Source organism: Equus przewalskii, unplaced genomic scaffold, assembly GCF_037783145.1.
Source record: "Equus przewalskii isolate Varuska unplaced genomic scaffold, EquPr2 contig_6882, whole genome shotgun sequence".
NCBI classification, from domain to species: Eukaryota; Metazoa; Chordata; class Mammalia; order Perissodactyla; family Equidae; genus Equus; species Equus przewalskii.
In genome coordinates, this window is record NW_027227941.1 from 61,011 (window position 1) to 83,842 (window position 22,832).

A 22,832-nucleotide genomic window follows, 5' to 3' on the forward strand; every position below is an offset into this window, starting at 1 on the left:
GTCACCGTGGCCACGGGTCTCCCAGGGCTGACAGCACTGGCAGAGAGGCATCCGGGGGTCCCTCTGCCAGCCCTCTGCTCCTCTCCTTGTCTCTGGCCGGGCCTGGGCCCCTGCTCCTGCACCCTGAATCTGTGCCCATCACCCCCAGGCTCTGACCCCCTGTTGGCTGCGGAGGGAGCGGGTAGCCCTCGGCTGACAGCCCTGCCCGGGGTCCCCCAGAGCGCACAGGAGGGGCACGGGGCTTCTGTGGGCCTGTGCTCTGGGGCGGGAGCAGCCCTCCGGCCTCCCTCGGGAGGGTCCTCGTCCACCCTGGCTGAGAAGGGCTGCCATCCCGGGGAAGGGCTGGATGGGGGCTGCGGCGCCCAGGGCCGAGGGGTTCACAGGAGAAGCCCCCTTCCCGTGGGGTCTCGGCACCAGCGAGCCGGACTCTGCAAGCCATTTCTTTTCGGGATCGCGTTTGTGCTGACGAGGCTGAGCAGCTGCGGGGGCTTCAAGATGCTCCTCCGGGTTTATGGCGACCTCCTATTGCGTGCTCAGTGCAGGGATTTTCACTCATTTATCCTCCTTCCTAGTAAGAAATACATTGTACATCTCTGCCCACTGCAGGAGCCCTGTATCTACATCTAGAACAGGTTTGTAGCTTATATGTGCTTCTAGACGCGTGTGTGGACATGCCACGTGAGTATGCACCTAGGCACGTGTATATGCACGTATGTTCCTATTATGTCTTTATAGCTATATGTAGACTATATGTGTGTATGCTTATTTGATGAAATACCTTCTCTTTATGTGATTTGCTCTGATCCTCGCTATTCTAATTCTAGTCTCTTCTTTAAATACTATTAAAATAAGTATCTTTTGAAAGGCCAGTCCTCACCCACTAAGCTGGTTTCATGTGGTTATTATCACAGACTCTGGAGGCAAATGCCTCAATCGACCCATCTTTCCCGCTGTCCTGGTTTTGCCCCTGGGCCACTGGCCTGTGTGGCCTGAAGCCCTGCTTCAGATGTGTGCAGTGAAGCAGGAGCAGAAGTTTGAAACCTTCCCTCCTACCCATCCTGTCATCGGCATCTTTGTAGCCTCCAGCCCCGCCCAACTTCCTGGTGCTCCCCATGCCCCCACCCCGTGCACAACTACAGGCTCACTGGAGTCTTCAGTCTCCCCCAGGGCTTTCTCTTGTTTTGTTGTTTAGATTTTATTGTTGATACTTTTAAAATTTTTGTTATCCTTTCTATAGTTTTCCAGGGTTGATTTTGGGAACAGAAGGCAGAAGCCCAAGATGGACTGCCATCTTAGCAGCTAAACTTAAGGTACTAAATCTGTAAGTCTGTGGAAAAGGAGAATTGGCCTTTTCACAGTATTCTCTTCCCGTCTATGTATATGGTATACTGCTCTATTTATTTGGGAACTCTTTAACCTGAATCTATCAGTAAACTTGTATAATTGCCTCCATAAAGACCTTTTCTATTTTTGCAATGTTTCTCCTTAGGTAAATTTAATTTTTTTTTGCAGTTGTGAATAGGGAGATTTCCTGTATGTTCTAAATAGTTATTGCTTTGGCATGGGAAGTGTCTTGATTTTGCTGTGGTGATCTTCCATCCACTATTTTCCTGAAGTGTTTTATTCATTGACAGTTCCATGTCCCCATTCCTTTGAATGTGCTAGATAGATGATCATGTTGTAACACCAAATATCAATTATTTCTTATTTGTTTGCGTATCCATAGCACTGGCTGTTATTTCAGTGCATCTTCAAAAAGTAGAGGTAATAGCACATATCTATGACGTGTCCCTGACAAGAATGCTTCTAACATTTCAACTTTCAGTAAGTTTGCTGCCAGTTTGAGGAAAGGGAAATTCCCTTCTCATCTTATTTTGCTAATAGTTTTTTCCATGAATTTGTGATGAATATCTTTCAAAGGGTTTTTCTATACACATTGATGTGATCAAAGGTTTTTTCTCTGTGAATTTATTAATGCAAGGAATGACACATAGAAGTATTTTCTAATGTTAAATCTTATTTTCATTCATTGAACACAGCCTGTGCTCTGGTATAAAGGTTTGTGTTCCTCCTAAATTCATGTGTTGAAATCCGAATGTGTGCTGTGATAGGATTAAAAAATGGGACCTTTGGGATGTGCTTAAGTCATGAGGTGGAGCACTCATGAATGGGATTAGCGTTTTGTAAAAGGGGCTCCAGAGAGAGCCCTAGCCCCTTCCACCGTGTGAGATACAATGAGAAGTCTATGACCCAGAAGCGGGCCTTCACCCCACCATGCTGGCACCCTGACCTCAGGCTTCCAGCCTCCAGAGCTGTGAGAAATAAATTTTTATTGTTTATAAGCCACCCAGTCTGTGGCATTTTCTTATAGTCATCCAAACAGACTAAGATAGCTTGTTTGTCTATTTAACTCACTGCTATGTTGAATATGCTATTAATTTACTTAGGTTATTTGTTTCTATGTGAGTGACTTCGGCGTGGAACTCCATACGGCTTTTGCTCCTCGATTCAAATACCAAAAAAATAACCCTACAGCTAACATCATGTTTCATGGTAAAAGACTAAATGATTTCCCTCTAAGACTGGGAAAAGGCCAGGATGTCCATTTTATGTAAACTCTTTCAAACCATATAAAAATAAGGAAATCTAGGCTAATGTAACACAGCAAGAGCAAGAAATAAAAGATATATAGATAGGAAAAGGAAAAAAAAAATAAAACCGTTTCCATTAGCAGATAACATTGATGTCTACTTAGAAAATTCCTGAGTTTAGCAATGTCACTGGACACAAAGACAATATAGAAACTATCATTGCTGTAAAAATTGAAAATTGGGGAAAAAATCAATGTCATTTACAATAGAACCAAAAAACATGAAATGAAACCCTAGAAGGATATACTGTTTTCATGGATCAGAAGACTCAATATTGTTAAGATGTTAATTACCCTCACAATATTCTGTGGGTTCATCACAATCCCAATCAGAATTCCGGCAGGAAGGAAACAATTTGGCAGTTCCTCAAAAAGCTAAGCATAGAATTACTGTTTGCTCTCTCAGTTCCATTCCTAGGTACATACCCCAAAGAGTTGAAAACAGATATTCCAACAAGTACATGACACGCACGTTTATAGCAGCACTATTCACAATAGCCAGAAGGTGGAAACAGCCCTAATGTCCATCAATGAATGAATGAATAAACAAATTGTGGCATATATGTATGATGGAATATTATTCAGCCATAAAAAGGAATGAAGTCTCGTACGTGCTACAACACGGATGGATCTCAAATACATTACAGCAAGTGAAAGAAGCCAGATAGCAAAGTTCAAAAGGTCACATATTGTATGATTCATTTGTATGAAATATGAAGACTAGATAACCCCATAGAGACAGAATGCAGATCAGTAGTTGCCAGGGGCTTGGAGTAGGGAGGAATGGAGAGAAACTGCTTATTGGGTAAGAGTTTCCCTTTTGGGGTGATGAAAATACTTTGGAACTAGGTAGAGGTCCTGCTTGCACAACTAAATGCCACTGAATTATTCACTTTCAAAGGGTTAATTTTATTATATAAATTTTACCTCAATTTTTTTTAATTCTGGCAAGAAGCTTTTGTAGACATTAAAAGGCTGATTCTAAAATGTAGAATGAAGGATCCTTTATGGAAAGACAAAGAACTAGAATAATCAAAAAAAAATTGAAAAAAGAATAGTAGTATTGGAGGTCTCATACAACCTAATTTCCAGACTTACTATATAGCAGGAGTTGGCAATCTTTTCGTGTTTTGTTAGGTTTGTGGGTCATACAGTTTCTGTCACAACTATGCAACTCTGCTGTTGTAGTGCAAAACCAGCCATCGATAACAAGTAAATGAAGAGGCATTGCTGTGTTTTAATAAAATTTTATTTACAAAAAAGGCATTCTTAATTCTACATTTTAGAATCAGCTTTTCAATGTCTACAAAAACTTCTTGCTGACATTTAAAAATATTAGTGAGGTAAAATTTACATAATAAAATTAACTCTTTCAAAGTGAGTAATTCGGTGGCATTTAGTTGTGCGACCAGGACCTCTACCTAGTTCCAAAAGCAATCCAAACGGTGCTAGAATAATTGTACATCTATTTCCAAAAAAATTAAATGAACCTGAACCCATACCTCAAAACTGAAGGTAGACTTAGCTACAAGACCTAAAACTATAATATTTGTAGAAAAAAAATAGGAGAAAATCTTTGAGATCTTGGGTTATAGAAACATTTTGGTGAAATTCATAGAGTGAATGCCGGATGATGAAAGTGTTCTGGAATTAGATAGTGGTGATGGTTCCAAAATCTTGGGAAGATACTAAAAGCCACTTTGAATTGTATACTTTAAAAGGATGAATTTATGGTATGTGATAATCTTGATAAAAACGTGCCTGAGACTCTAACCATGTGGGACAACCCATGTCCTGCCCAGTCGGCACCAGAAATGTGTATGGGACAGTAGGGAAAAGTCATTAAAAGGGTTCTAAAACTTTCACTCATCACACTGCGGATTCCAGAGGACAACTTGATTAACCAATCTATCTTAAAAGCACTTTGCCGTGAATATGTTGGCACAAGCTGTGTCTGTTCTTACGGTAGGGATACTTCTCAACCACTACCCAGAAGCCTCCCCGTGCAACAGGGACAGGGGAATCTGCTTCTGTGACAGACAGGAAACTTGAGAAAACCATCTCCTCATATAAAGCCTTACAGAATTGTACAGGCTCTGCTTGAGAGCAGGTGACATCAGAAAGCCTGTGTGCATCTTCCTTACAATGCAAAAAAATTCTTTTGAAAGACCAAACTTATCCTTCTACCGTGAGCCCTCTAGCCGCTACACACAACACATACACAGACACACATATGCACACACACACATGCACACATTCAAACCAGTTGATCACATGGATCAGTTGCACTGGCCTTGTTGATTGCCGAGTTTTGAATGCAGTGATAGCCCATCTTTCACTACTTCCCATAGGCAGTCATGCAACAAACCGAAACCCACCGCTTCCTGGGGCATGCAAATAGGTATCTCTTCTGAGCTTTGACTAAAGACATATAAATTTAAATAGATACAGAGATCTAGAGACTAAAGCTGTGTCCGAACAGGCCGTCAAGCACAGGAAAAATTTACCCGATAAAGATGAACAATACTTGAATGAATAGCTTTCAAATACATCCAGACAAGACTAATGATTAAAATCTGTGGGAACCATGTTCCTCTGGCCCGACCCAAGCAAAAACATCCCCCCAAACTCTTGGTTGAAGACAGACAAGTAATCCAGTTAGCTAAACGGGGAATCGGGGCGCAGGAGGGAGAAGATAAGAATGGAAGCGAAATCTTTCTGTATGCACCTTGCTTTATAGTTTTGATTTGGAACCATGTAAATGTCTTACACGATTAAAAAACAAATCTAAATTTAATAAAAGGCAATTGCTAATAATAAAAAAGCTGAGAAAAATGAACCATACTGTTTATCAATTGGAAGCATAACTGCACAGAGAATAATTATTTTAGGTGAATTTGAAACATAGTATTTAATTGTACACCCCTCTTGGAATATATCCTAATGGTGCAAAGAACCACAAACAGATCGTAAACTGCATTTAGTACAGTGAAACTGTGAACGGCTCTCACATCACTTATAGTTCCTTTGGTTTCTCATGCCTCTCCTACTTGGAGAGCTGTAATCACTCTACGGTTCACACAAGCCTACAGGCACAGGTGTATCCACACAGAGGAAGATGCATGCATTTCTGAGCTTCACCCTTATGTCAGAGAAATGACAATATACATCCACACAAAAACTCGTATACCAATTTTCAGAGAAGTATTATTCATAATATCCCCAAAGTAGAAACAACCCAAATGTCCATCAGTGGATGAACGGATAAACAAAATGTAGTGTATCCATACAATGGAATATAATTCAGCCATAAAAAGGAATGAAGTCCTGATCCATGCCATAACATGGATGAACCTTAAACACATATGCTAAGTGAAAGAAGCCAGACACATAAGACCACATGTTGTATGATTCCATTTATAGGAAATGTCCCGAAATAGACAAGTCCATAGAGACAGAATGCAGATTAGTGGTTGTGAGGAGCTAGGAGAAAGAGGGAATGGGGAATGATTAGATACTGGGCATGGAGTTTCTTTTACGGCAATGTAAGTGTTCTAAAATTGATTGTGGTGAGGATTGCACAATTCCTAGCCCTCCGTGCCCTGGCTCTCAGCTCTTCCAATCTCCCTGAGGCCCTTCCAGCAAAAATCATTCTATCTTATATCGTCCTCTTGCTGTTTCTGCTCAATTTTTTCACTGTCATATATCTTCCTGTGTGGGCTGTATGTATTTTCTCTCTCTCCTGTCTTCTGCTTGCTCAGAGTTTCTTCTCCCTGTTTGCTCCTCAGTCCATTGCATTCTGGCTCATGTTCTCACTGCTCCACAGAAACAGCCCTTGCCAAGATCACCAGTGCCCTCACGAGGAGAGCTCCAGTAAACATGTGTCAGTCCCTGTCCTATTCTGTCCCTTGGCAGCAATGTCCTCTGTGACCACCTGGAGCTCTCTTCCTGACCTGCCTGTCCACTGTCTGTATGGATCTCCTCCTACCTCTTTGGTGTCCCTTAATTGGTGGGGCTCCCCAGCCTCTTGTCCTCTATCCCAGGCCACACACGGGCAACTATAAGCCACTCTTCTGGGCTCCCAAAGCATTCTGTCCACTGGGAAGTTCCCTTTGACTGTGCCCTTTCACACCTCAGGCTCGGCCTTTGGATCAAGAACACAACCAACATCTTCGCCTTTATCCCTCTCTCCCACACTGCTCCTCCTGTGTTCCACCATTCGTGTGCTCACCAAAGCCAGACAGGAGTTCTTCTATACCCTTCCCTTTCTTTCCACCACTATTAACTCTAGACCAAAAATAGTGCTTTTATATGGCCCCTCCTCTCACTTCTTCTCAGTGGTGTACTGATAAATATTTAACAACTACCCCCCAAAAAAGTCCTGATTTTCAGCATTTGCCAATTTCCATTGTGGCCAACTTAAAGCTGTAGATATGAGGTCACTGTTGGGAAAAGATGTTCAGTAGCACACAATTGCATAGTATTTCTACCATGCAGATACGATAGATGTAATAACCTATAATAGCAAACTGTAAGAAAATAATTAGGAAATATGTTTTAAATATTCATCACCATTGTTTTCAACACAACTCATTTAAGTGTAGTTGTCTCCGCTAGTTACTTGTTGTGTGATCATGGTCAAGGTACCTAAGCTCTTGGTGACTCAGTCTCCCTATTTGTCAAATGGGTCTAGTGACAGTCCTGCCCTCCTGAGATTGCTTCCCCCACATGGCTGCTTTCTGGGGCTTAGATCCTTGATCTACTCTGACTCCTGCCTTCTAGGCCCTTCCCAAAGGCCAACCTATTCTTTTCCTGTCCTCTGATTTGTCACCCCAGCCATACATCCCTTAAAGTAACTAAAAGTTCTACTTGAGGATTTACTATATACAAGACTGTTTAGCAGTTTAAATAGGGTGTTTCATGTAATCCTCTCAATGAGGTTGATACTGTTATTCCACTTTACAGAAGAAATCACAGATGCTCAGGGATGTAACTAGCCCAGTCACATGCTGACCTGGCAATAGAACTCAAGTCTGCGTGAGTCCAAAACTCCAGCTCTCAACATCCTACATCTGTACCGCCCTACAAATGCTCATTAATATGGCCCATTTGAGATGGTGCACTCATCCCAAGGGGCAAGAAAGCATCTACAGAAATTACATTTGAAAAATGTAATATTCCCTTACAGAAGCAAACAGGGAATGCTATTATTTGAGATGCTTTCCACAGTTAAATTTCTCTAGGATGATAAAGAATGTTTTCATGGAAATTTCACTCCCAGCAAGCAGGAACCTGGCTGCCAGTTTCCATAATTTTCTTTTTAATCTTCCCAAAGAGAGTAGAACACCTATCAGCTGTGTAGACCACCCCAAATCCAGTCAGGGTTTGAAAGGGAATCACCATTCCCTAGTGCTGCGTGAAGTAGGAGAAAGAAACATTAGGGGCAAGGTAAGAGGGATGAAAATAGCCAAATAGAATCACAGAAAAGCTGGGGCAGCTTCCAAGTTGGGTTTTGAGTCAGCCTTCAATACCCTATGGCCGGGGCTGTTTCCACTGCTGCCTGAATGCCCTTGACCTCTCCAGGAGAATCTGGGCTGAACTCTATGTTCAACCATGTATTCAGGGTCCACCTTCATCACAGCCTCTATTACTCCATGTCCACAGGCTCATCCATGGTGTACCCTTTACTCTCCAAGGAAGTGCCTGACCCCAATGCCAGGGGCCTCTCTGTGGGATTCAACATAATTCAAGGAAACTCAGGGAACAGAAGTGACATGTCAGATTGTTATTATTTGCTTTATGGTTTGCAGAATCGAGCCACCTAGGAATATTAAGGGCCTGGCTTGCTCAGTCCTGTGTACCCCTATCCTTAGGAGACAAAAAGGCATCTGATGTCAGGAAGATCCTAGAGTGACATGGACTTTCTACAGGGGAACAGGATGCTGGACACCCATCGGCCACTGAAAGTACCCCCACTGTCTTTCAGTTGCCTGCTTCTCAGACCCAAACTGGCCCCAGGGCAGGGGCACCCACACAGGAACTGTCACTGGCCTGGTGTGAGCAGGGGTCATGGGGCCTTGGGCAGGAAGAGACATGCAGGAGAATCAAGATCACCACAGCTTCCTTTTGGCAAGAAGGCGAGTGGATAAGGGCAGAGGGCACCAAACGAAGAGTGCATGATAGAGGGAGAGTTGCAGGGTTTGGGGAGGGTTTTCAGAATAGGGAGAGGGCTTCAGGTCAAGGGGAGTGGGACATGGGGTCTGGAGAGAGCTGTGGGATCAGAAAAGGGTCTCGGAGTCCCTGCACAGGACATGAGGTGATGTCCTAGGCGTGGGGACCCATGAAGCAGAGGCCTTGTTCTACCTTCAATCTTCGTCGGCACTGTGCGAGATGCACCGGAGGAATGCATAGAGGATGAGCAAGGTGGTGAGTATGAATAGAGCCGTGAAGATGGCTGTGGTCCTAGAAAAATCCCCTGTCCTCCATGGTCCAGTTAGCACCGCAGTAAGAGTAGTGCCAAGTGCCACCTGCTTGCACAGATCACGGCCTATACTTGAAGGAAATGCAAGGGCCAAAAGCCACGGCTGTGCCCCAGGACAGGTGGTGTGGGGCAAGAGGTCCCAGCCACTCAGGCCCTGCAACTCCTCCTGCGGGGCTTAACTGGGTGGCCTACGCCTGGCTAGATGGGAAGTGAGGGCCTTAGGGCTGAGAGAACCAAGAGCCAGCAGGGCACCCCCAGATTGGGCCTTGGATCTGGCAGAAGACCTAGACTGGGAGCAGTGCCCCTCCTCCCCGAGACATACCCACAACATCTTGAAGGAGCGATCTCACTCTTCTTACTGGCACCTGGGGAAAGCACATCGCAGTGGAGGGCATAAGCCAGCCACCCTCCCACCTCAAATTCCACCCTCTGCCCAATGTCGCACACAGACATCTTCCCGCACACAATGACTAGTGCTATGCTATTCATTATCATACCTTAGGTGAATCTAAAAGAAGGAAGGAGCCAAATACGCAAGGGACTCTGGCCAGGGCCGCTTGATTAAATCCCTGCCTTCTGAAGAACCACAGGATGCATGGAACATCTGCCTGGAGGAAGCCCAGGGCCTGCTCTGGCTGCTTTTTCTTGACTGCACCTGCCTCTCCCCCTGGAAGGACATAAAATGGCTTATTCTGGAGTCGATTGTCACCAGTCTGACTTCTTTCCTCCACTCTGTTGTCCACCAGTGGTTGTGGACCAGAAGCATCTGCATCACCTGGGGGGCAGATTAAGGAGGCAGGATTTCAGGCTCCACTCAGTCATATGGAGCAAAAATCTGCATATCAAGATCCCCAGGTGACATTACCATGTGCTCATTGCAGCTTGGTGGTGCTTTGTGCCTCTGCCTTCTGTAGTCTGTGACTCACTGAATTCAGGGTTGTTGTATCTTCAACAGTCAGGAGTAATGAGGCAGGTTTTCCTGAGTTGATACTTTTTAGAAGCTCCCATTACTGAGGGCATACCACTTAGCAAGATGTTCTTTCCGCTTTCCAAACTGGCTGCACTTTTTCTACAATTTTACATTCCCAACAGCAATGTATGAGGGCTCTAATTTCGTCTCCGTCATTGTCAACACGTATTATTATCTGTCTTTTTGCTTGTAGTATCCTAGTGGGTGTGATATGGTATCTCATTGTGATTTTGATTTGTATTTCTCTAGTGAGTAATGATGTTTAGCACCTTTTAATGTGCTTATTGGCTATTTGTAGACTTTCTTTAGGGGAAATGTCTATTCAAATCCTTTGTCCATTTTGAATGGTTTCTCTGTCTTTTTATTGTTGAGTTGTAAGTGTTCCTCATGTATTCTGGAGACACGTCCCTTATGTGATACATGACTTCCAAATATTTTCTCTCGTTTTGTGGGTTGTCTCACTTTCTTGAGCAAAAACATTTTTTTTTTAAATGTTGGCACCTGACCTAACATCTGTTGCCAATCTTCTTCTCTTCTTCTTCTCCTCCTCGTCCTCCTCCTCTTCTTCTTCTTCTGCTCATTCTCCTCCTCCTCCTCCTCCCCAAAGCCCCTCAGTACACATAGTTGTATATTCTAGTTGTAGGTCCTTCTGGCTCTGCTATGCGGGATGCCACCTCAGCATGACTTGATGAGCAATGCCATGTCAGCGCCCAGGATCCAACCGGTGAAACCCTGGGCTGCTGAATTAGAGCATACAAACTTAACCACTCTGCCGCGGGGCCAGCACCAAAGTTTTTCATTGTGATGAAGTCCAATTTGTCATATTTTTCTGTGGCTTGTGCTTTTGGTATGATATCTAAGTCTTTATGTAATGCCAAATCATAAAGATTTACTGCTGTCTTTTTTTTTCTAATAGTTTATATTTTTAGCACTTACATTTAGGTCTATGATTCATTTTGAGTTGATTTTTATGTATGGTGTGAGGAAGGGGTCAAAATTCATTCTTTTGAATATGGATATCCAGTTGTCCCAGTCCTCTTTGAATTATCTTGGCATGCTTGTGCAAAATCAATTGACCATAGATGTAGGGGTTTATTTCTAGACTCTCAGGTCTATTCCATTTATCTACGCTAGTACCCCACAGTCTTGATTACTGTAGCTTTATAGTAAATTTTTAAACAGTAAGTGTGAGTTATCCAAATTTGTTATTTTGGCTATTCTGGATCTCTTTGAATTTATATGTGGATTTTAGAATCAGCCTGTAAATTTCTTAAATAAAGGCAGCTGGGAGTTTGATAGGGATTGAAGTGAATTTGTAGATCAATTTGGGAAATATTGCCATCTTAACAATATTAAGCCTTCTGATCCATGAACATGAGATCTCTTTCCATTTATTTAAGTCTCGGTTAATTTCTTTCAACAATATTTTGTAGTTTTTCTTTAGTATACAATCTTGCACTTCTCTTGTCAAATTTGTTCTTAAGTATCTTATTTTATTTGATGCCATTGTAAAAGGAACTGTTTTCTTAATTTTACTTTTAGTTTGTTCCTTAATAGTGTATGGTCTGCACTCCTGACTTGGATATAAACATTCCCAGAAAAGACTGGCCAGAGTGACTGCTGTCAGCCTTCCCTTCCCTGGCTTCCCAGGATCTGACCAGGGTTGTCAGTACACAAGAGCACTACTCATGAGTATGTATGAGGCTGCCCCGGGAGCTATAAGAAATAACTGAGTCATGTTTTCAAGGTGATGGAGGGCACACATCATTCATGGATGAGTGCAATCCTAAAGTTTGGATTATTACTGTTAACACAACTCCAAAGGAGAAGTGAAGCAGACTGTATTCATAGACAATAGTGTTGTGTATAGAGAAAATCATAAGGAACCCACAGAAAACTATTAGAACTAATAAAAGAGTTAAGCAAGGTGGTAAGATACACGATCAGTAAACACAAATCAATTGTTTTCCCATGTACTAGCAATGAACAATCCCAAAATGAAATTAAGAGAATCATTCCATTTACAATACTATTAAAAAACTAAAATATGTAGGAATAATTTAATAAATGAAGTGCAATACTTTTACACTGAAAACTACAAAATGTTGTTAAGGGAAGTTAAAGAACACCTAAAGAAAGGGAGAAATGTACTGTGTTCATGGATCAGTAAATGTAATATCAAGATGTCAATAATCCCCAAATTGATCTATAGATTAAACACAATCCCTATAAAAATTACAGTAGGCTTTTTTTCTTTGTAAAAATTGACAAGTTGATTCTAAAATTTACATGGAAATGCAAAAGATCCAGGATAGCTGAAATAATTTGGAAAAGAGTCAAGTTGGAAGACTTTTACTTCTTGATTTCAAAACTTACTATAAAGATATTTTAATCACGGCAGTATAACTTTTGAATAGGGTAGACATATAGATGACCATAACAAAATTGGGAATCCACAAGTAAGCCCATAAATTTGTGGTAATTGATTTTCAACAAAGGTGCTAGAGAGCTAGTTAAATGGTGCTTGGACAATTGGATGTCCACTTGCAAAATGATGGATTTACACCCTTACCTCAGACCACACTCAAAAATTAATTCACAGGGAAAAATCATCACAAGCTTGGATTAGGTAAAGATTTCTTAAATAAGACACCCAAATGACAATCCATGAAAGAAAAATAATCAATATATATTTTTTCACTTTAAAAGGCACAATTAAGAAAATGAAAAGCCATAGTTCAGGAGAAAATATTTGCAAATCATGTCCCTGATGAGGGACTTGTTTCCAAAACATACGAAAAACAATCCTCTTAAACTCAATAATAAAGATAAACAATCCAGTGTCTTAAAATTTTACACATAAAATTACCATATGATGAGCAATTCCACTACCTGAGAGAAAAGAAAATACATATATGTTCAATCCAAGATTTCCACATGAATGTATATAGGATCATATTAACAATAACTAAAAAGGAAAGCAACCCAAATGTCCATCAACTGGTAAATGAATCAACAAAATGTGCTATAGCCATATAATGGAATACTATTAAACAGTAAAATCAATAAAATAAAAAACAAAAGAACTACTTATACGTGCTATATCAAAGATCAACCAAATAAGCCATTGATATGATTCCATTAATATGAATTTTTGAGGAAAAGAAAATTAGAGACAAATTAGTTTTTGCCTAGGGCAGAGAGTGAGGACAGGGTTTAACTACAAGTGGCACCAGGGATCTCATGCAGGTGACGGATATTTTCTAACTCTTGACTGATGATGGCTGTGCAACTCAGTCAATTTAATATAAATATTTAATAGAACACTTTAAATGAGTAAATTTTAAGGTATGTAAATTATATTCCAATAAAGTTTAAAAAATGATTCTGTTGTACCCATAGGTTTGGTTATATATATAGTCACTCACTCATGATTCATTATTACTTTATTCATTTATTCATATACTGAGCACCTACTGTGTGCCAGACACTGTGCTAGGTTCTAGGAATACAGTTTAGAATGGGAAAGAATACTCGTTCTGAAGGAACTCATCCTAGCAAAGGAGATAAACGTGTTTCAGTGAGTGTTTGCCAAACTCTATCCTTCACAACACGAGTATCCTCAGAGATGTAAATAATTAGCCAGTCAGCACATGTTAACGGGTACTCTTCTATGTTCCAGGCACTGTGGTTGGCACCAAGAAATCAGTTGTGAACAACAGACTCGCTGCCTAGGGAAGGCATCCTCCAAGATGGCCCCTGATGATCCCTACATCCTTTGTGGTCCTGACGTAAATTGGAGTTAGAGCCATCAAGACTTCATCTACTGATTGGATGGAGAATGTAAGGGAAAGAGAGCAGTCAAAGAAGACTCCAGGAATTTTGGCTTGAAAAACTGAAGACCAGAGTTTCCACGTACTGAAGTTCAGAAGTGTGCAAGTGGAGCCAGATTGGGGAGGGGAGGGAGGAAAAGAAGCAGTTCTGATTTACCCATGTCATGTTTGAGATTCTGCTAGATAACCAAGAGGACATAGGAGTCTGGAACTCAGGAAAGAATTCACTACTGGAAATAAAAATTGAGAGTAGCCAGGGTACAGATGGTGTGTGAAACCATGGAACTGGATATGATCACCAGGTGAGGGAGAAGATGACCAAGAGCTAAGTTTAGGGCTCTCAGCCGTTTGGAAGTTTGGCTAGGTCTTCAGGAAGGGAAACTGGGAAGGAATAGTCAGTGGAACTGAAGCAATTCAACGGTGGTTACTGTAAGGTCCAGAGCAGAACAATCTCTGGGAGCGTGTGGTCAGGTCTCTTGAGTGCTGCTGAGAAGCTGAGTAGGATTAGTAGTGAGAATTGACTTAGATTGTGAAAATGTAGGTAATCGGTGGCCGTGCGAAGAGCTGTTCCAATGCAGTGGTGGGGATAGTCATCTGATTGGAGGTGACTAACAGAGCATTTGGAGGGGAGTATGTAGACAATTTTACAAAGAATTTTACTAAATATTGGAGTGAGACATGGAATAGAAGGGCAATGTGAGGTTAAGGGAGACCTTTTTTTCAAAGTTGAAATTAAGTTACATTGTATCTAGTTGTGAATGATCCAGTAAAGATCAAGCATTAGCTGATGAAGTGGAAATGGAGATAATTTTAAGAGAAAATTCCCTGAGAAAGAGTGGGCTCTAGAGACTTAGGTGCCGGGAAGCTTGGTCCCTTGTAAGAAAAAAGAGGGCAGAGAATGCTGGTACTTTGGTGGGATCAGTGGTAGGATAAAGAGGGAACTGCAAGGAGACAGCTTTTATTTGCCTTATAAAAGAGGTGGCATGGGGCCGGCCCGGTGGCACAGGGGTTAAGTTCACATGTTCCGCTTCTCAGCAGCCCGGGGTTTGCCGCTCTGTATCCCGGGTGCGGATATGGCACCGCTTGGCAAAAGCGATAATAAATAAAGTTAATAAAAAAAAATAAAAAATAATAAAGTTAAGGTAAATAAGACAAATATCAAAGGGGGGAAAAAAACAAAGAGAAATCAGAAAGGGCAGAGTCACAGAACTCATCCCAACAAGATGGAAATCCTTAACTAGTTATTAAAAAAAGGGAAATGCGATCAGTAGAACAGACATAAATAAAGTTAAAATGAAAGCTTTTACTAAAACACTGCCTAAGGTTGGATGGACTAAAAAGATCCCTGATTGGCCGCCCCCCCAGCATTAAAGGACATCAAACAGGCCTGTTCTATTCATTTCAGTTTAAAAAATTTAAAAGGTCAGGACCCAAAAATCACACTGAGAAACCTGACCAACAATTGTTTGGGGCAACAGTTAGGCTGCTAAAGTTGGTAAGACTTTATAGATTAAAGTGTTTAAGCTAATATTATATGAAGAGGTTATGTCAACTTTGCCTGAATATTTTTGGGGGGATAAATGTTGTGTCTAGCTGGGAATGCTTTCCCCACATAATATTATAATACCAAAACTTGTTAATGGAATTCTAATATACGTTATAATTAAAAGCATAAAAGTTGGAAAAATTAAGATAAAGGTTTGTAAAAATTGGCATATTTAAATGGGATTTATGTAAAATAATTGTATCTCTTTTGCCTGATTGTATTATAGATTATGTTGTGAGGATAAACATTCTGTTTCACTGGGGAACGTCTCCCCTGCCTGATATTGTAAGAGCATATAAATCCACCCTTCAGGCTATGTTAATTAAACATGTTAAGGGAGATCTCTCTTTAAAATGGCCAAAATGAGGCAACTTCAGTTTACCCAAACTGATGTATGCAATTTGGGAAAAGTCAACTACGACAACAGGAAGCCTGTTTTAATCTTTTGAGGCTTCTATATGAAATCAGAAATACTTTATGGCCTCCAAAAAAAAATTAAACATGCCAGCAGCCAAAGCCAAAGCTGCTGCTTCTCTCTCCTCTCGTTGAGATTCGACACTTCAACTCCCTACAAATTCCTGATCTAAAATTAAACAAGAGAAAATAAGTAAACTTTTGAGACAATTTGGAATCGTAATGGCCATTCTGGGGAACCTCTGTTGCAGATGAATCCACCTTAAGTGTCACCATTAAAAAGAGAGGATTCAAAATCTTTCATAATGGAATGCAGTCTTTGACTAATGTGCAGAGTTTCTAAAAGACAAAGTTATTTAACATGATATAAAATGATCTTTGGTAAGTAAAAGCCTCTTTAATTTTTCTGGTTTGATTTAAAGTAGGCATGTCCTCAGAGTTCTCAGCATCGGATATGATGCAAACATACAGCTTGGGTTTAGTGGTCAAAGGAGCTCATGTTATCTCTGTTACAAAATTTGTCAACAAGAGTAATAACTTGGAATAATAGCTGATTTTGTTTAATGTCTCATGAGGTTTTCATAGATGATCTAAATATAATTGATGAGAACAGGTAAACTGAATAAATGTAAAAGAAGAAATGTTTTTGGAGAAACTTTTTAATAATAATTATGTGTCACAATGTATGTACTTAAAACAACTTAAGATGATGCTTAACTGCTTTAATGTCACATGAAGTTTTTAAGAGCAACTGAAACATAATTGCTAAAACTAGTAAGAATTTTTAAGTACAATAATTATGTTTTATGGTCTATATACTTAAAAAACACCTTCCAAATCTTTTTGGGAACAAACTTTATAGCTTTACTAAGTTAAGTTAAATAATAACATTTTATTGGGTGTCTAGGTCATTTACACATAGGATAAAATATTAAAAGTTGATTACTAAACGTAGATTTGTCTGCCTTTAGTTTCTTGTCTCAAAGAAACTGAAAGGTATTTCGATTTATTTATTTTTTTATTGAGTTATTTATAGGTTACAATCTTGTGAAATTTCAATTGTACATTAATGTTTGTCAGTCATGTTGCAGGTGCACCACTTCACCCTTTGTGCCCACCCCCCACCCCACCTTTCCCCTGGTATCCACTAAACTGTTCTTGGTCCATAGTTTTAAATTCCTCATATGAGTGGAGTCATACACAGATTATCTTTCTCTCGCTGGCTTATTTCACTTAACATAATTCTCTCAAGGTCCATCCATGTTATTGCAAATGGAATGATTTTGTTCTGTTTTGCAGCTGAGTAGTATTCCATTGTATATGTGTACCACATCTTCTTTATCCATTCGTCTGTTGATGGGCACTTAGGTTGCTTCCACGTCTTGGCTATTGTAAACAGTGCTGCAATAGACATTGGGGTGCACAGGACTTTTGGGATTGCTGACTTCAGGCTCTTTGGATAAATACCCAGTAGTGGGATGGCTGGATCGTATGGTAGTTCTATTTTTAGTTTTTTGAGGAATCTCCATACTGTTTTCCATAGTGGCTGCACCAGTTTGCATTCCCACCAGCAGTGTATGAGGGTTCCTTTTTCTCTGCAACCTCTCCAACATTTGTTGCTATTAGTTTTAGATATTTTTGTCATCCTAACGTGTGTAAGGTGATATCTTAGCGTAGTTTTGATTTGCATTTCCCTGATGATCAGCGATGATGAGCATCTTTTCATGTGCCTATTGGTCATCAGTATATCTTCTTTGGAGAAATGTCTGTTCATGTCTCCAGCCCATTTTTTGATTGGGTTGTTTGATGTTTTGTGGTTGAGTTGCGAGAGTTCTTTATATATTAAGGATATTAAGCCTTTGTCAGATATATGACTTGCAAATATTTTTTCCCAGTTAGTGGGTTGTTTTTTTGTTTCAATCCTGTTTTCATTTGCCTTGAAGAAGCTCTTTAATCTGATGAGGTCCCATTTGTTTATTCTTTCTATTGTTTCCCTTCTCTGAGAAGGCATGGTGTCCGAAAAGATCCTTTTAATACTGATGTCAAAGAGTGTACTGCCTACATTTTCTTCCAGAAGCCTTATGGTTTCAGGTCTCACCTTTAGGTCTTTAATCCATTTTGAGTTTATTTTGGTGAATGGTGAAAAAGAATGGTCAATTTTCATTCTTTTACGTATGGCTTTCCAGTTTTCCCAGCACCATTTGTTGAAAAGACTTTCTTTTCTCCATTGCATGCCCTCAGCTCCTTTGTCGAAGATAAGCTGTCCATAGATGTGTGGTTTTATTTCTGGGCTTTCAATTTTGTTCCATTGATCTGTGCACCTGTTTTTGTACCAGTACCATGCTGTTTTGATTACTGTAGCTTTGTAGTATGTTTTGAAGTCAGGGATTGTGATGCCTCCCGTTTTGTTCTTTTTTCTCAGGATTGCTTTAGCAATTCGGGGTCTTTTGTTGCCCCATATGAATTTTAGGATTCTTTGTTCTAATTCTGTAAAGAATGTCATTGGGATTCTGATTGGGATGGCGTTGAATCTGCAGATTGCTTTAGGTAGAATGGACATTTTAACTATGTTTATTCTTCCAATCCATGTACATGGAATGTCTTTACATCTCCTTATGTCGTCATCCAATTCTCTCAGAAAGGCCTTGTAATTTTCATTATATAGGTCCTTCACTTCCTTAGTTAAATTTACCCCAAGGTATTTTATTCTTTTTGTTGCGATTGTGAATGGTATTGTATTCTTGAGTTGTTTTTCTGTTGGTTCATTACTGGAGTATAGAAATGCTACTGATTTATGCAAATTGATTTTATACCCTGCAACTTTGCTGTAGTTGTTGATTACTTCTAACAGTTTTCCAATGGATTCTTTGGGGTTTTCTATATATAAGATCATGTCATCTGCAAACAGCGAGAGTTTCACTTCTTCCCTCCCTATTTGGATTCCTTTTATTCCTTTTTCTTGCCTGATTGCTCTGGCCAGGACCTCCAGTACTATGTTAAATAAGAGTGGTGATAGAGGGCATCCTTGTCTTGTTCCTGTTTTCAGGGGGATGGGGGTTCAGTTTTTGCCCATTGAGTATGATGTTGGCTATGGGTTTGTCGTATATGGCCTTTATTATGTTGAGGTAGTTTCCTTCTATGCCCATTTTGTTCAGAGTTTTTATCATAAATGGCTGTTGGATCTTGTCAAATGCCTTCTCTGCATCTATTGAGATGATCATGTGGTTTTTATTCCTCAGTTTGCTGACGTGGTGTATCACGTTGATTGATTTGCGGATGTTGAACCATCCCTGTGTCCCTCGTATGAATCCGACTTGATCCTGATGTATGATTCTTTTGATGAATTTCTGAATTCTGGTTGCCAAAATTTTGTTTAGAATTTTTGCATCTATGTTCATCAGTGATATTGGCCTGTAGTTCTCTTTTTTCGTGGTGTCCTTGTCAGGTTTTGGTATCAGCGTGATGTTGGCCTCATAGAATGTGTTAGGACGTGTTCCATCTTCCCTAATTTTTTGGAATAGCTTGAAAATGATAGGTATTAAATCCTCTCTGCAAGTTTGGTAGAATTCCCCAGGAAAGCCGAAAGCCATCTGGTCCTGGGGTTTTATTCTTTGGGATGTTTTTGATTGCTGTTTCAATCTCTTTCCTTGTGATTGGTCTGTTCAAATTGTCTGCCTCTTCTTGAGTGAGCTTTGGGAGATTGTAGGAGTCCAGGAATTTATCCATTTCCTCTAGGTTATCCATTCTGTTGGCATATAGTTTTTTGTAGTATTCTCTTATAATCTGTTGTATTTCTGCAGAGTCTGTTGTTATTTCTCCTCGCTCATTTCTGATTTTGTTTATTTGAGCTTTCTCCCTTTTTTCTTTGTAAGTCTGGCTAGTGGTTTGTCAATTTTATTTATCTTCTCAAAAAACCAGCTCTTTGTCTCATTGATCCTTTCTACTGCCTTTTTCGTTTCAATAGTATTTATTTCTGCTCTGATTTTTATTATTTCTCTCCTTCTGCTGACTTTGGGCTTCATTTGTTCTTTTTTCTCTAGTTCAGTTAGGTGTGCTTTAAGGTTGCTTATTTGGGATTTTTCTTGTTTGTTAAGATGTGCCTGCATTGCGATGAATTTTCCTCTTAATACAGCTTTTGCTGTATCCCATATGAGTTGGTATGGCATGCTATCATTTTCATTTGTTTCCAGGTATTTTTTGATTTCTTCTTTAATTTCTTCAATGATCCATTGCTTGGTCACTAGTGTATTGTTTAGTCTCCACATCTTTGTGCCTTTCTCAGCTTTTTTCTTGTAATTAATTTCTAGCCTTATAGCACTATGATCTGAGAAGATGCTTGTTATTATTTCAATTTTTTTAAATTTGTAGAGGCGTGCCTTGTTTCCCAACATATGGTCTATCCTAGAGAATGTTCCATGTGCACTTGAGAAGAATGTGTATTCAGCTCCTTCAGGGTGGAGTGATCTATATATGTCTATTAAGTCCAATTGTTTTAGTTTTTCATTCAGCTCCACTATTTCCTTGTTGATTTTCTGTCTGGATGATCTGTCCATTGATGTGAGTGGGGTGTTGAGATCCCCTACTATTATTGTGTTGTTTTTAACATCTTCCTTTAGGTCTGTTAATAGTTGCTTTATGAATCTTGGTGCTCCTGTGTTGGGTGCATAGATATTTATAAGCGTTATTTCTTCTTGATGAAGTGTCCCTTTGATCATTATATATTGTCCCTCTGTGTCTCTCTTTACCTGTCTTATTTTGAAATCCACTTGGTCTGATATGAGAATTGCAACACCTGCCTTTTTTTCCTTGCTGTTTGCTTGAAGTATTGTCCTCCACCCCTTCACCCTGAGTCTGTGCTTGTCCTTAGGGCTGAGGTGTGTTTCCGGGAGGCAACAAATTGTTGGATCTTGTTCTTTAATCCATTTTGCCACTCTGTGTCTTTTTATTGGAGAGTTCAATCCGTTCACATTGAGAGTGATTATTGATGCATGTGGACTTAATGCTGTCAATCTGTCGCTCATTATCTTGTTTTCCTGTCTTTCTTTTCCTGTGTGCTTTAGACTACCCATTTAATACTGCAATTTCTTATGCTGGGTTTCTTAGATTTTTCCTTATCTATGATTTGTGACTCTGTTCTGTACTTTATTTTAGTGTCTACCTTGAAGTTTGTATTTAGAATCTCGTGTATAATATAGTCTATTCTCTGGTGGTCTCTTACTTACTCGACCAATACTGATTTAGACCCTTTGCTCTTCCCCTCCTAAATAATTATTTTCGTTTTTTATTCCAACTCCTCTTATTAATTTGTAGTTAGAGTGCTAAGATCGTCCTTGTTTTGGTAGTTCCCTTATTTTTACCCTAATGCTATAGTTGAATATTTGCTATCCTGTTCTGGTTCTATCCATCGGTCTCCCTAGTCTGTGGCTTGTGTCCCCTTTCTCCCTTTTTTCTTTTTTCAAGTATGAGAGCCTTCTTGAGGATTTCTTGTAATGGAGGGCTTTTAGTTACAAACTCCCTTAACTTTTGTTTGTCTGGAAAAGATTTAATTTCTCCCTCATATCTGAAGGAAATTCTTGCTGGATAGAGTATTCTTGGCTGAAGGTTTTTATCCTTTAAAGCTTTGAATATATCACTCCATTCTCTCCTAGCTTGTAGGGTTTCTGTAGAGAAATCCGCTGACAGTCTGATAGGGGCTCCTTTATAGGTTATTCTCTTTTTTTTTCTTACTTCCCTGAGTATTCTTTCCTTATCATTCCTATTTGCCAACTTTACTATTATGTGCCTTGCGGTGGGTCTTTTTACATTGACAAATCTAGGAGATCTAAAACCCTCCTCTACACATATTTCTCCGTTGATCCCTAGATTTGGGAAGTTCTCTTCAATAATTTCGTTAAGCACACTTTCTGCTCCATTTTCCTTTTCTATATTCTCGGGAATTCCTATGATCCTTATGTTCTTACTCCTCATTGAATCCATTATCTCTCGGAGATTTTCCTCATTTTTTTTTATTCTTAGTTCTCTTTCTTCCTCTGTCTGGTGCCATTCAGCCTGTCTGTCCTCGATTATGCTGATTTGTTCCTCTAGGTTGTCTACACGGGCATTCAGGGAATCCGTATTCTGTTTTATCTGGTCCATTGTGTTTTTCATCTCAAGTAATTCTGTTTGATTCTTCTTTACGATTTCAATCTCTTTTGTGAAGTAACTCCAGAACTCGGCTTGTTTCTCTATCTTTCTCTCTACCTCATTGAGTTTTTTGATTATAGCTGCTCTGAATTCATTATCACTTAGTTTACCTAATTCCAAGTCCTCAGGACTTAATTCTGTGTTTTTATTGTTTTCCTTCTGGTGTGGGGCTTTTATAAATTGCTGGATGGTAGAGGAGCGGTTTTTTCCCATGGTGGTAGAATTCAGTTGCAGTTACAGCCTGTCGCCACTAGATGGGGATCGAGAGCGGCATGTTAGCTCTCCGCCTTGGGGCAAGATGGCTGCGCCCACTGGCTTTGTTAGGGGGGAGGGGCTGTTACTCACACGCGCCGATCTGGGTTCAGATCAGTTCTGTTCTCTGGTCTCCCAAGGCCCTTGATTTATAGGGTCCCCGCGGCTGGAAGCTTTCCCCCCGTCAGCGGGTCTCCACTGAATCAGCGGCAGGAGTCCTGGATGATCCCCCGGTCGCGCGGCCCCTACCCCGCTCCTTCCCGACCCGCACTGCAGCGATCGCAGACTCTAGGGGAGGGAGCGATGTTCTCTCCTACCATTCCAGCACCTCCGAGGGTGTAAGCAAGGTTTATGATCTCCACGTTCTTGGTATAGTAGGTCTCTAACGAGCTGGCATTATGTTTATTCTCTGAAATTCAGTTCTTCCAATCTTTCGTTGTATTTTGGAGGGGAGAGAATCCCGGGTCAGCTCACCCTGCCATTTTGCTCCGCCCACTCTCCTC

At 40.4% G+C, this 22,832-nt stretch overlaps 1 long non-coding RNA gene across 1 annotated transcript; it reads left to right on the top strand.

Annotated features, from left to right (window-relative positions):
- The first annotated feature begins 1,193 nt into the window (after nucleotides 1-1,193).
- Nucleotides 1,194-15,603, top strand: LOC139081347 (uncharacterized). The gene is made up of 2 exons (XR_011536426.1): nucleotides 1,194-1,310; nucleotides 13,784-15,603. It is a non-coding gene; the product is annotated as an uncharacterized lncRNA (long non-coding RNA).
- The last annotated feature ends 7,229 nt before the right edge of the window (nucleotides 15,604-22,832 follow it).